Here is a 15841-nt window from a genome sequence, read left to right as displayed (position 1 = left end):
AAAACCGCGGCACAAGCATATCCCGGAATTTTTAGAACAACGCAGGAAGAATTACTGAATAAAGGACACTTTCCAGATATGTGGAGGAGGGCAAATATTAATTCTATTACCAAAACTAGGGAAGTCATCAGGTGATTTATCTTCTGGACTCTTTCGGAAAACTACTAGATATGATTGTTCCCAATAGAGTAACGACGTGCACAGAAAGTAAACCAGTCTCTCGAAGATGCAGTTCGGGTTTCGGAAATATGGATCCACAGTAGATGTTATTCTGTCAGTTACCCAAACAACCGGCAAGGTATTGAAGGAAACAATATATTAGAATTTCTATTATTCAGTAATAACGATCGATGTTAAAAAACATTCAATAGTGCCAGCTGAGAAGCCATCGCCGAAGCGTACATAAATTCTGTAAGATCATGAAAAGTTATCACATCGGGTTTTCCACAACGATTTATTCTAAGTCCAACGCTATGGAACAGTATGTATTATGAAGTGCTGACCTTGAAGCTTCCTCGGGGCGTGTTGATCACTAGCATCACAGACGATATATAACTTGCGAAATTATAGAGGAAGTCAATATATGGGGATGACCGATTATTTCAAGAGCCACATGAAATATGCATGTGAGAAAGCAGCAGAGGTCGCAACAGGCACGGCAAGAACTATGTCATATAGTAACTAGTTGTGCCTCCTGGTCACTGTATCCACGTCGATACTCCGTTACGATGAGAGCAGCGCTAAAACCTCGTTCACCGAGTCATCATGGCCATCTCTTTTGATGGAATGCCTTTTGAAGATTCTCGCCTCCATCCCAATAAAAACACAAATATATACAAACAAAGGTGAGCACTTGCAGAACCTATCAAACACATGCCTTAATACGTTCACACACCACCGGCGGTAGACGGTAGCGTCTAATAACACAATGGAATGCGTTTCAGCGGTGGTACGTCAAGGATTGCTGGCCCTTGACGTTTTAATCGGTATTAAGGCGTGAAGGTGTGGAAAAATTATGAGGAAAAACAGGGGGTCGGTTTAGGACCACCCCGTTTAGGACCAGGGGATCACCCTCTCTATATTCTCATATCTAATATTAGAAGTTGAACAAAGCCATCACTAATAGTAGTCTCTGTCTTTCCGATGAAGTGGTTTGATACAGAAAGCTGGAGGAACCCATCTAATGCGTTATCAACAATACGAATACTGTCCAATGTAAAAATTAACATTACCAATGTCACGAGAAAATAAAAGAACTAAAATTAACATCGCCATTAAAGCATGATGCTTGAACATTATTCATCAAGGAAACTATTGTATCTTTTAAAGTGATCCGGTCTACAATTCATTCGTGGTTGTTACTTTTTCGCAGATGGATGTTCCAAGATTTTAAAATGTCTGAATATCCCGCGTGTAACTCTCTGATAATTGTGAATTTTTTTTACTGAACAGTTTTTGTTCACTTCAGCAAAATGTTGAAGTGCCACGTCCCGCGATGCCGGAACATAATAATTTCGAATGAGATAAACTAATTGGAGATATTTTCAGCTATCCCATGCATTTGCTCCTTGGGCCGGGAACGGGAACGATACTGCTTCGATATAACCTCTCCACACATTTGTTTATCGATTTTGCATTATTTTTATAGTACAGGTGCGATAATTTTACTGTTTTATATTTTGAAATAAATAAGTAAACTGCTATTTCATCATTTCGAAAAATATTTTGAGGCAATTTTTCTGTTAGAATTTAAAAAAATTATAAAATGTTTGAGTTTATATGGATTCGATCGATGGTTTATTACTATTTTTTGCTTTTTTTCTTTGCCTACCACACTTGAACGAAGCAGGGAGTAGTCTACATTCTTATTCTACGTACTTTGGTTTGACCGAAGCCAAATATTTTACACTTTTTGACAGATAAAATTTGATCAACGTGTACTCAACAAATATTTTCGGCTCAAAACACGAATATTTAATACTTCTTTGCTAAACTTTTTTAGATAATTTGTCGAACCATGTACTGGCGTACATTTTTTTTTTGTATTTTTGATGTTTGGCATTGTTTGCCAATGTTGATAATTGAAAAATGGCAAACAAAGTGGCAAGTGACAAATAAAACAGCCAAAAGAGATGCCAGATCTTTTTTATTGTAATTTTTATTCATTCATTTTCAAATTAGTGAAAATCTGTGTAATATGTATTTTGTCTTTAAATTGTTCAGCCGAGTTTGTCATTCTTTTTTCTTCATCCACCCCAACGAAATCAATCAATGAATTTTAGGCCTGAGACACAATGAAAAAAAATTGAGCAACACGCAACAATCTTTACACCTGGCATTCATGCCCGAAAGTGAACATTAATCAAAGCTTCAGCGGGTAAATATTAAATTCGTTTTGATTTCGATTATCATATAACATTTTATCTTTTTCAGAGAAGCGTGAGAGTGTTCAAAAAAATACGTTTACAAAATGGGTCAACTCGCACTTGGTGCGAACGAACAATCGAATCGATGACCAGTATGAGGGATGGCAAAAATCTAATTAAGCTGTAGGAAGTATTTTGACACGACCGACGAAGGGCAAAATGCGTATCCACTGCCTCGAAAACGTAGACAAGGCGTTGCAGTTTCTACGTAGTCAGCGTGTCCAGCTTGAAAGAACATTGCTCTTGTTACACAAATTGATCGTGACCTGGAATCGTAGAATAACGGTCCATATTAATCCCAGATTTGAGCTGTCATTACCGTCCACGATGTCGTGTGAACCAATGATCGGCAATTTGCCAACTCGCTCGTCGGTGTGCAGCAGCTGTTGGTCAGTACCGATAATTTCGGATTCGATCTGGCTGCAGCGCCAAGAAGCATAAGGCTATCGAGATCGATTGCCTACAAAGAACGTGTTCAGGCTGTGATGGTCGTCTGTAACGAGTTGGTAGTAGACCGCTACCACAATATAGAGCGAATTGCAGCTCGCAAAGAAAATGTGTTGTGATTATGGAACTACTTGCTGGAGTTGCTGCGTGCTAAAAGAATGCGACTGGAGTTCTCCATTCAGTTGCAGCAGAACTTTCAGAAATGATCTACGTCATGGACTCGATGGAGGAAATAAAGCAGCGGCTGTTGAACGACGATTATGGCAAGCATTTGATGAGGATGGAAGATTTACTGCAGAAGCATTCGCTTTTCGAAGCCGATATCAATGTGCTTGGTGAGCGGATCAAGCAAGTCGCTCAGAATCGATGTTCTTGAGTGATGAAAATGGTGGTTATAAGCCGTGTGATCCTCCCATCATTGTCGATCGTGTCCAGTGTTTGGAAGACGCTTACGCTGAGCTGGCGGTGGCTGTTGAACGTCGCTCGCGGTTGGAGGAGAGCCGTAAGCTGTGGCAGTTCTACTGGGATTTTATTATTATATTATTATTATTCGAATACAAATAGTTTAATAGAAGAATAGAAGAATTTTTTTTTTTTTTTGACGTAGGACTACGTCTTTCATTTCTATACCGGGGTGTAAAATCAAAGTTTCGAAAACGAAAGCGTTACGCCGGAGACCGAGATTTTGAGCGTTAATAGCTCCTAAACAACTGAACGAAATGGTATGATAAACACTTCATTCGGAAGATAAAATGTCTACGCGTTATATACTTGTTACTTTTTGATCCAAAAACTTGTTTCAATAGTCTTAAAATTGCTTTCAAAACAGGCTATTGAAATCACCAATCGGTATATAAGCGAGCGGCGCTCGGAAATCCACTCAGTTCTAATTGAACAGCGATTGGAGCATGTTGTCGCTGTTGCGGTGAAGCTCTTTATTTATCATGAAAGCGCGGATGAACGGTGTCACCAAGAGCCTGTTTGTGCACCCTAGGCCAGAAGGGAATCTATCAGGAGGAGAGTGATGCCACAAACGGTTCCCTGGGAAGACATCGCTACACACACATACACGCGCGGCTATTAACAGGTGGTTATCGAGTTGGCATTAACCACTGGTGGGCTTCCAGTATCGAGGAAAATGTGGAAATATCTAATCGTTACTGAAAATAATCTGCCAGTTCCTCTGGGAATTTTCAAAATATATTCATGTGAAAGAGTTTAATTGAATGTTTTCTATCCATGTTACACTGTGACCAAATATGTTTCAATCAAGTGCTATTAACAGGTGGTTATCGAGTTAGCATTAACCACTGGTGGGCTTCCAGTATCGAGGAAAATGTGGAAATATCTAATCGTTACTGAAAATAATCTGCCAGTTCCTTTGGGAATTTTCAAAATATATTCATGTGAAAGAGTTTAATTGAATGTTTTCTTTCCATGTAACACTGTGACCAAATATGTTTCAATCAAGTGCTATTAACAGGTGGTTATCGAGTTGGCATTAACCACTGGTGGGCTTCCAGTATCGAGGAAAATGTGGAAATATCTATTCGTTACTGAAAATAATCTGCCAGTTCCTTTGGGAATTTTCAAAATATATTCATGTGAAAGAGTTTAATTGAATGTTTTCTATCCATGTTACACTGTGACCAAATATGTTTCAATCAAGTGCTATTAACAGGTGGTTATCGAGTTAGCATTAACCACTGGTGGGCTTCCAGTATCGAGGAAAATGTGGAAATATCTAATCGTTACTGAAAATAATCTGCCAGTTCCTATGGGAATTTAAAATTACATTCATGTGAAAAAGTTTATTTTAATGTTTTCTATCCATGTAACACTGTGACCAAATACATTTGGTTTTGTGATTTTTCAATCAATCGCAATTAACAGGATAGCTTCTGAAGATTATTCTTCCCCATCAGTAGAATATTTCCGTATCCAATATTGGATGCATAAAACCATGTGCCTCCAACGTAACGCTCTCGTTTTCGAAGTCCCCCAAATATTCATTCATTCAGAATGAATTCAGATTCAACTTCAAACAAATGATCTCTAAATCAACGATAGTCCTACGTCACCCTTGCGGTTATACCATAGATATAACCCACTTCCTGTTTTTTTATCTGTATTATAGTGATTTTCAACTCATTTGGCTGGCTCGTCACTTTTTACTTCCATTTTTGGAAGAATATCGGGAGTGAGAATTGAACTCGTGATCTTCAGCGTGAGAGGCATGTATGTTACCACTACGCCAGATCGCCTCCAGAACAAATAAAAATAAAACATTGATGTTTCGAATCAATCTATTCGTAGAAATGTTTACTTCTAGGAACATCCGGATATATGGTTAACATAAAGTACACAAAAGAGCTCACAGCAAACATACTTTTAAAAACTCAAATTTCAACACTGTGAAAATAGCATCTAGTACCTCGGTAATAATACGCGATATAGTTGTTTCCGGGATTCTAAAAAGGTACTGTAGTGACACGAAACTGTCTCCAGTTGACAAAAACCTCAACGCCAATGCCAAAGTTCTTATATAACTATAACGGAACTGTGTTTGTTTTTTTTATATCCTCCTCAATTATAACTGCAATGGCCAGATATACTGTTAGGCTAAGCGCAAATTGAGAAGCGTATAGCGCTCGTGAGCTAGCACAAGACGACCAACACGACTCATATGTACCACAAACGTAGCGTGGCGGTGCGCATATTGCTCAACCATACAGTACCAGACTCACGGTGCTATATGATAGTTCACCAACACAACCACCACAGCCGGCACGACAAGCACGAAAAACTGTGATTCAGCCACAGCGTCACGCAAGTCGTCTCTCACGAGCGCTGCGCCATCTCGGGTCTCCTCGTCAATTTGCGCCGTTCTATCTGTTTTCATTAGACACAAAAACAGGCACTATATCGCGCCAAGTTACTCGCGCTATACGCGTCTCAATTTGCGCCTTGCCTTATAACGCCAGATGATGCTACTGTTGAAGCCATTTTCATTTATAAATATTTTCCTCTTTGAAAAATGACAGCGGACGGACACAAAATAATTGAAACTCGACAAACAGTGTACTATGTGATAACCGTTTTTGTCATTTATTCCAAATAGCTGTATTTCGCCAAATAGTTATATGTCAAATTTTCGACGAAAATAAATAGGTTTAATTTGTTAGACGATACAACGATTCACCCCTCTATTATTAACCGTGTGCTGCAAACCCGCGCACTACCTTTCGGTGTATATATCTTGCTCCAATCATATTAATTGTGCCAACATTCAAAGTAAAATAAAACGTTAACAACGACGCCTCGTGTTCTTAATTCGTTCCAAGTTCTTTATCATATTTTCAGGTGTTTGTTTCCTCCGAACGGCGTGATTCCACTTCGTATCCTGCATATAGTCTATCAGGTTGAGGGCCCAGGTGGAAGTTTCGAGAAAATAGTTTATTGATCGGTCGATTTTTTCGGTGTGAAGAAAATCGCGATTTGACTCATTTGCAGCGGGTGCTCTCGCGGTGCATTATGGCGGGTTTACATTAGGGAGATCTATAGCTATAGATGGATTTATTCTCGTGAAAATAGGTGTAAACGGGTGAGAATAAATATGATACAATTATTCGAGGTATATATAACTTGAATAAATTCAGCATATGTAATCGCTTTGAATTTCTCACTGATGAGAAATCACTAAAGTTGGATGCAGTTCTACTTCAGGTGAATATATTCACCGAAGATAAGAATATATTCATTATAGAAGTTAACGCTAGTGTAAACGGTTGATGCGATTTCTATAAATCTCATCATATTTCTTCACATGAATATATCACTAGTCTAAACTCACCCTTAGTGTGCGTGTATTTTGCGAAACCGGAAAAAGATTTTACTGCGTTGTGTCGTGATGGAAGCGTTGAGCAAATTCTCAAAACTGAACAACCAAAACTGGCAGTCATAGAAATTCAGAATGGAAATGCTCTTGATTCGCGAGGAGCTTTGGTATGTGGTTGGTGAAGAAAAGCCAGAGCTGGTGACGCCTAAGTGGTCAACGGATGACAAAAAGGCGAGGGCAACAATGGGGTTATGTATTGACAATAACCAATATAGCCTCGTGAAGAATTCGACTAACGCGAAAGATTTTTGGAACGCGCTTCGTGATTATCATGAGAAAGGAACGGTTACTTCTCGAGTGAGTCTGCGGCGGAAATTATGTAATACTTATGACAGACATACAGCTGTACTTGCGTTGTACTTCGAAAATTGTATGTCTGTCACCATGTACAGCGCTAGAACCATGCAAGCAACTCGGTACAATCGCTGTACCTGTACCGACCTATTTTACCGCTGTACATGGCTACAGTTGTACTGTGCGCAGCGCCATAGATGATTAGTTGTGGGTAGCATGAACAAAACGAATCAAAACATTTGGTATACATTCTTTTCATTGACTTTCTCTTGAGTTAATAACTCAGATTGGAAACATATTTGTTGTGTTCGATAGTTTAGACGCTAAATAAAAACCTTTTTCATTGAAATATTGGTGAAAATACAATGCAATAAATTCAAACTTCTGATTGTCAGTCTGACATGCGGTACAATCTACAACCAAAGCATGTGTGTCATGCTATCGTGGTAGCTGTACAACGCTGTACACGTACAGCGCTAGTACAGTTGTATGTCTGTCCATGGTATAACCTGAACCTTCTGGAAGGTGGAGACATGGAGGCTCATCTGTTCGAGGTTGAGGAGTTGTTTAGTCGGCTGGAGAATGCTGATTTAAAGCTGGAGAAACCAATCAAAATTGCGATGATGCTTCGCAGTTTGCCCGATTCATACGGTGGACTCGTTACAGCGTTATAGAGTCGCTCTGACGAAGATCTGACAACGGAGCTTGTCAAATCGAAACTCCTCGACGAATATGAGAGACGAAGGGAACGAGGTAGTTTTTCCACACAAGTGCGTGTGATGAAAAGTGATCCTAAAAACAACAGTGTCGCGGAAAAAGTGTGCTTCTTCTGCAAGAAGAAAGGCCACTTGCGTCGTAACTGTCGGTTGCTACAAGCGAAGAAAGAGCCTAAAGAAAATAAAAACCCACAAAAAGCTAAACAAGTCAGTGCGGAGTGTACCAGTGCGATGTTCTTTATGGCTGGACAGAAGCAAAAATGTGATTGGGTTGTTGATAGTGGTGTGACCGCTCACATGAGCAAAGATCGAAAGTGGTTTTGTTCATTCGATGAAAACGTTACTCCGGATGTATCGCTGGCTGATGGTAGCACAGTGAAGGCTGCGGGAAGTGGCAAAGTGACTGTGTTAGGGGTTGATGGCTCTGGTAGTTCAGTGGAAATTACTCTTAGTGAAGTGCTGTATGTACCGTCATTGAACAGTAACTTGATATCTGTGCCGAAGCTTACCGCGAAAGGATTTAAAGTGATTTTCGTGAAGAACAGTTGTGACATTTGTGACGATTCCGGAAAAGTGGTTGCTGATCTTCGAGGATGTATGTATCATCTGAGAGTGTCCGAAGTGGCGAAAAATGTGAGCAGAGCTCAACACATCGAATTGTGTCAGCATCTATGGCACCGAAGATTTGGACACCGCGACCCTATCGTAGTGCAGAAAATGTGCAAGCAGAATCTTGTTAATGGTGTTAAGCAGTCTTCCGAAAAACACTTACATATGTCCACGCGATGTGAAAATTCCATGTTCTTGTTTGAATTCGAATATGATTTTCGCTAGTGTTGAATGTCTATCCCAAACACGAACAATGATACACAAACATAAACATTTGAAAACAAACACGATGTTTATAATTCAAGAACATCATGTACAAACATATCACCCGATTTCGCAGTATTCATTGCTTTCGTTTCGTTTCTTTTCATACACGGAAAGTAATTATTCATCCCAAAACATTTCTTTGTATAATACTTTTTCACAGAAACGAACTTGAAATTTAGTTCGCATTTCAAAAATTGCACGAACTAAGAGGCTATGAGTTCATGCACCAAAATATATATTTTTATTAAGGCTCAAATGGCGTCAGCCTAACGGGACCGGGAGTTCAATATTTTGACAATGTTTGGTTACAACTATGTTAGTAATATGTAACCGATTACTCGCGGTTGGCTCGAGGTTAGTATTACAAGTGTTCTCATAATTGGGATGTTGCAGTCTTCAGTGCTCTGTACGTGTGCCCGACATGGGATACTTCCTATTGGGGTGCAGCTGACCGTTAATCAGCAACGCCCCCCTAGTCTGCACCCCATATCTAGCGTGGTGCGTCTTTTTCGACTCGAGGAATCCAGGATAGAATGATCACTAGCCGGCGCAATCATCAGCTCGTGTAGAGTTGTCATGAGCGGTACAACCTTTGGCTCTTGTTGAATCATCAGTGGACTTTCGACCTTCGGCCCGTGTATCTGTAAAGAGTGTGTGTATGTATTGCCGCGACTAAGTAAAAGTTTATAGATCGTTCATGCACATTTTGCAAGTCTGATTAAACAATCCTTGGTTTCGTTCAAAGAAAACACTCTCTGAATAGAAAGAAGCTTTCTATTTTTTTGCGTGCATGTTGGCAATTAAAGTCTGGGGAGCCGACTGCATAGCGGGCGACGTCGTACAAATGCTGACCAAAAAAAAGACGGGTGGGTAATGTCGGGGACATAACCGGAGTGACGTAGGACAATACAAAGGGGACAGCTTTTGTTAAATATATATTTTAAATATATTGTTTTATTTTCTTCTCCTACGTGAATACCTACCTATCTACCTGAAAAATGGATTAGTTTACTGTTTACTCTTTATGAATATGTTGATGGTTCTGAAAAGAACCTTTGGTGTTGTGTTTTTGTTATCACACGATTCCCCATCTTGTTTGGTTATACCTTCCTGTTTAGCTATTGCGTTTGCCACTCGCCACAGCTTTCACAGTTGGAAAATTTCTTCCCATCCAGCTTGTGACATGTTGTTCAGTAAATTACATTTAATGCGACGTGCCGGAGAAACACTTTGCCACTCACTGAAACTAATTGTTGCCTTGATGAGCGCCGAACCGAAGTTGCTCTGTTCTTGATGCGGGTTTTCTGATTGTCGTGAGCAGCTTTGCAAGCCAACTCGAGCACTCCGACGGCCGAAACTCTATAATCGCTGTTAGGTATACTGGTGCTCCGGCACCAAACCGTTCGGCCTATTTACCCTTGCGGAGCAATCAGTGAATGCGACCAACAGGGAACTGGAGACCTGCACGGTTCGAGTGAAGCTTTGCCTTTCCCTTAACTTGTCCTCCTTTGTTACGTCCACGATGCCGATGCCGTACAACCACACGGGTTTACGGTTTGAAAGAAAATAAGATAAAAAAAAATTATCTATGTTAGTAATATGTAACCGATTACTCGCGGTTGGCTCGAGGTTAGTATTACAAGTGTTTTCGTAATTGGGATGTTGCTGTCTCCAATGCTCTGTACGTGTGCCCGACACAGGATACTTCCTATTGGGATGCAGCTGACCATTAATCAGGAACGGCCCCCTAGTCTGTACCTCATATCAAGCGTGGTGCGTCTTTCTCGACTTGAGGAATCCAGGATAGAATGGTCACTAGCCGGCGCAATCATCAGTTCGTGTAGAGTTGTCATGAGCGGTACAACCTTTGGCTCTTGTTGAATGATCAGTGGACTGCACAACCTTTGGCCCGTGTATCTGTAAAGAGTGTGTGTATGTATTGCCGCGACTAAGTAAAAGATTATCGATCGGATAGGAGGGATATGAAACGGGGACACAATGAAGGAAACATTATTAAACGTTGACATCGGCGTTTCTGAGGAACAGGTATAGATGAAGCAGAAGATCAGGATCACGGCTACCTAAGATATCCCGGACGGGGATCTCCGATTGTCTGCCTTGTGCTCTCAGTGCTCTAGAGAGCTGAGAGCGAGCAGTATGGAAACGGATACACGACCAGACAACATGCTCGATGTCGTGGTAGCCATCGCCATAATCACAAAGATTGTTTGCTGCGAGCCCAATGCGATAGAGATGCGCGTTTAGGTTGTAGTGATTGAACATAAGCCGGGATATCACGCGAATGAAATCACGACCTACATTCAATCCCTTGAACCATGCACTCGTCGAGACCTTAGCGATAATCGTGTGTAACCAACGACCGAACTCATCTCCACTCCACATGCGCTGCCAACTTACGAGCGTGTACTGACGAGGAATGTGGAAAAATTCATTATAAGCAATTTGCCTTTCAAAAAGAGTGCCTTCTAAAGCGCCCACCTTAGCTAGCGAGTCCGCTTTCTCATTCCCCGGAATCGAGCAATGAGAGGGAACCCATGCTAAGGTAATCTTGAATAATTTTTCGACCAAAACACTCAATAGTTTTCTTATACCAGGGACAGACATACAGCTGTACTTGCGCTGTAAGGGTACAGCGTTGTACAGGTACTATCGTACCATGACAGACATACTTTAGTTGTACATTGTACCATATGTCAAACTGACAATCAGAATTTTTTCCAAATTTCACCACATATTTCAATGAAAAAGGTTTTTATTTAGCGTCTAAACTATCAAACACAACAAATATGTTTCCAATCTAAGTTATTATCTCAAGAGAAAGTCAGTGAAAAGAATGTTTACCAAGGGTTTTGATTCGATTTGTTCATGCTACCGACCACTAGCCGTCTATGGCGCTGCGCACAGTACAACTGTAGCCATGTACAGCGGTACAACAAGTCGGTACAGCGATTGTACCGAGTTGCTTGCATGGTTCTAGCGCGGTACATGGTGACAGACATACAATTTTCGAAGTACAACGGCAGTACAGCTGTATGTCTGTCATAAGTATTATTCTTCTTAGGAAATAAGATGAGCGTTTATCAACCTTCATTGAGCGGATTGCCTCTATTGAGCTGAGATAGTCTGAAAAAATAAAATAATGGTCGATGGGCAATGTTTCAATGATCCCCAGTGCGTAGTATAACGCACCCAGTTCATCGACATACACGGAACAAGGATCTTTGAGTTTGAAAGAGGCACTGGAATTTTCATTGAAGATGCCGAAGCCAGTGGACCCGTTTATGAATGAACCGTCAGTAAAGAACATTTTATCAGATCTAACTTTACCCCCATATTCTGCCGAAAATATCGGCGGAATAGAATCTGAGCGTAGATGATCTGGGATTCCATAGATTTTTTGTCGCATGGACAGATCAAAAATGACAGAGGAATTGCAAAAGTATGGGAAGCAAACTTGGTTGGAGATGCCTGGTGAAGGGTGCACGTCGTGGGTAAGGTGCAACGAGAGCCAATCGCGACCGGGACTTTGTGCGTAGGTGGCCGGCTTATGCGCCACTCCCATAGGGGAGACCAACCACCGCGGTTGAATTTTGCCCAGCTTCTGAGACCCAACCTTAGGGCGGGTTTATCTTTCTTGGCAAATTCCCGGCTCGAGAAACGACTGTGCCCAAGTACCTGGAAAGCAATCAGCCAACACCAAAGGGAAAACCTTTCACAATCACCCGATCACGGGCTACAAAAGAACCCTAGCGACACTCAAGAACAGCGAGAGGCTGTAAGTGTCATCACTGGATCCAACTATCGAAGCCCCACAACATTTCCCGATCGCTTTGGAGGTGAAAGCGGGGCTGAAAGAAAAGGAGTCAACCCGACTCGAGACTAAAACTACAAAAAAAAAACAGGAAGAGGGTATATCTGTGGTATAACCGCAAGGGTGACGTAGGACTATCGTTGATTTAGTGATCATTTGTTTTTAGTTGCATCTGAATCATTTCTCAATGAATGAATAAATGAATATTTGGGGTACTTCGAAAACGAGAGCGTTACGTTGAAAGCACAATATTCAGCAAAAGAAGCAATCCCACGAAAGTTGTATAATACATAATACATTGCTTGTATTGTGATATGATTTGTATTCCATTTCCAATAGACAAAATATCTGTTGCATCAAATCAGTCTACATAATTTTTGCGTTCGCTCATCCTTTCTCACAACACCCATTTCTCGTTTGAGAAATTGTTGAGTAAACATCGTTGTCCAGTGTATTTGATCGCAGTATTATATGGATATTTAACATAATAAACTCTTTCGCTTGAATGTTGTTACCGATCAATTTATTATTATCGGTCACGAAGAGTTGTCTGTTCAATGTTTTCTGTATAGTATGTAAGTCAAATTTTGTTTGTTTTGGACTGGTTGCATAGTCGGTAAATGTAAAGTCTTTTGAGCAAAATAAATGTATCGTACTAATCATGCGTGAATTCGACAACGATGGAAGAAGAAAGGTGAGCTGTCAGCGTTGACAGCACGAACGGGAGGAAGTTCCGTCAACGGCTACAGGAAGAAGAGACAGTGAGAAAGGGAAAGGAGAGGAAGAAAAGGCGATGAGAAGGGATAGATCGGATTGGCTTGGGCATTCTTGCTGGAACCATCAAACGAATCAGACCGACTAAGAAAGAGTTGATACCCAGTTGAAGTAAAAGGTGAAAAGAGGATAGAAAGGTGAGATAGACGAAAGTTGATAGAAGTGGAGTGAAGTAGAAAAACGCTTGAGTGCAGCCGAGCGGAACGTGAAACGAATTCTTCCAGCTCGTGCTTAGCGTCAGGTCAGGTCAGGTCAGGTCAGGTCAGGTTGATAGGGTTGATAGGCAACGCCGTGGAGTTGCCGGCCTAGAATAGCACTTCGGGTCTTGGTCCCTGTCCCTGTCGTATGAGGCGACTTATCGGGTGACAACGCGAGTAAGAGCGCGGTAAAGCCTATTGGAGTTTGCACGGGGGAAATACCGTGTACAGGAGCAACGCAAGGAGTGCCAAGCACATCAGGATCGACGCCAGTAAGATCCTGATTACGACATACTGGTTACGACATGGAAAATGGACACGTTACGGAAACGACGCTGAAGGCTGACAGTCGTACTATCCTGTTCCCTGAGTAAGGAAGAGTGACACCTTCCTGAAACGGCGTGTGGGCTAATAGTGCGATTGTCCCCGTCCCGGTAATAACTTGGCAAGTCTTCGGGTACGTTCGATGCTCGTCTAGGCTCAGGCACTAGGTACTAGGCGTCAGATGTCACATTCCTGACTTGCGCTGATCTGGCTCTGAACACGGTCCCCATGAAGGACCGTGTCAACCCCTGCATGGCCTCACTGCTTGCATAGATAACCATGGGATCACTGATAGCGACTATGTACAACGAGCGGAGATAGCGGCCCGAAGTTGGGACCCAACAGACATGAATACCTTCGAACAATTCAACAGACGAAACGACGGGAATGAAGACACACCAACAGGAGAGGCGAGCGTGTTCGCAAGGAGCGGTAAGCTCCAGAGATCACCAATTCGCAACCAGACAGCCATAGCGAATCCTACAGGACATCAACAGGATCCACAACAAGGAGAGAGTAGCCTGATACAAGTGCTAACGCATAAAGCCAACACCACCACTTCTTTAGAAGGGCTGCAGCTAAGCTTGATGGAGGTCAAGAAAAAAGTGAACGAACTCTACGAGTTCATTAAGGACAAAAACAATGTCCATACTAAGATAAAACATTTAGTCACAAGCATCAAATCGGCCGTTACGGCTGCTGACCGTGAACAGAAGGAGATGATCACGCGAGCAGAGGTTGTCGAAAAAGCACTCGCTGAAGCAAGGGTGAAGATGTCCGTCGCGATACAGGAGACGCCGAAGACGCCACGAAATCCACGATCGGACAAAAGGAAGAGGGATACCCCAGGGGATGAAGAAGACCGGAAGAAGGTTAAAAATGATAACCTGGGAAACAAAAAGGAAGGTGAAGGCAGTGGATGGCGCACTGTCGAAAAACAGACGGAGAAACGAAAGAAGAAAGAAGAAAAGAAGAAAGGGGTGCAGGAGACAAAAAAACCTAGGCCCCGACGCGAGCGAAGTAAGGGAGAGGCCCTGATCGTCGAGGTGAAGGAAGGAGTGACTTATGCATCACTCCTACGGAAAGTGAGGGACGATTCGGAGTTGAAAGAACTGGGAGAGAAGGTGGTGAAAACCAGGCGTACCCAGAAAGGAGAGATGCTCTTCGAGCTCAAGAGGGATCCGGCGGTCAAAACTTCAGCCTTCAAGGAACTGGTTGCGAAGTCGCTCGGTGAGGAGGTGAAGGTGAGGGCTCTTTCCCAGGAATCAGTGGTCGAATGCAGAAATCTGGACGAAATCACGACAGACAAGGAGCTAAGGCGCGAGTTGATAGAATAGTGTAAGCTGGACAATACACCAATGACGATCCGTATGAGGAAGGCGTATGGTGGTACGCAGACGGCGTCGATACGGCTCTCAACAGTCGCAGCCAATAAGATGGTAGAAACGACCAAAATAAAAGTTGGCTGGTCGGTTTGCTCGCTGAAGATGGTGCCCCGCGTGACCAAGCGGATGGAGCGATGCTTCCAGTGCATGGGCTTTGGACATCAGGCAAGAAGCTGCATAGGCCCCGACAGGTCTGAACTGTGCAGGAGATGCGGTGAGAAAGGGCACGTTGCGAGAGACTGCACGAAGCAACCGAAATGCCTGCTCTGCAAACTAGAGAACGGCAGCGACCATGCGACAGGAAGCTTCAAGTGTCCCTCGTATAAGAAGGCGTTAGCAGAATCGCAGTAACGGAGATAATTCAGATCAATCTGAGCCATTGCAACACAGCTCAGCAACTGTTGTGGCAGTCGACAACAGAGACAAAATGCGACGTTGCAATCATAGCGGAGCCGTACCGAGTACCCCGAGATAACGGCAGCTGGGCGACGGATAGTTTAGGGATTGCTGCAATACAGGTGATGGGCAGATATCCTATCCAGGAAGTGGTTGGAGGTTCACATGAAGGTTTCGTAATCACCAAAATTAATGGAATCTTCATGTGTAGTTGCTACGCACCCCCGAGATGGATAACTGATCAATTCCACCAGATGCTAGACGCAATGACCGAGG

This window comes from Toxorhynchites rutilus, chromosome 1, assembly GCF_029784135.1.
Source record: "Toxorhynchites rutilus septentrionalis strain SRP chromosome 1, ASM2978413v1, whole genome shotgun sequence".
Taxonomy (NCBI): domain Eukaryota; kingdom Metazoa; phylum Arthropoda; class Insecta; order Diptera; family Culicidae; genus Toxorhynchites; species Toxorhynchites rutilus.
This window is presented reverse-complemented; position numbering follows the sequence as displayed.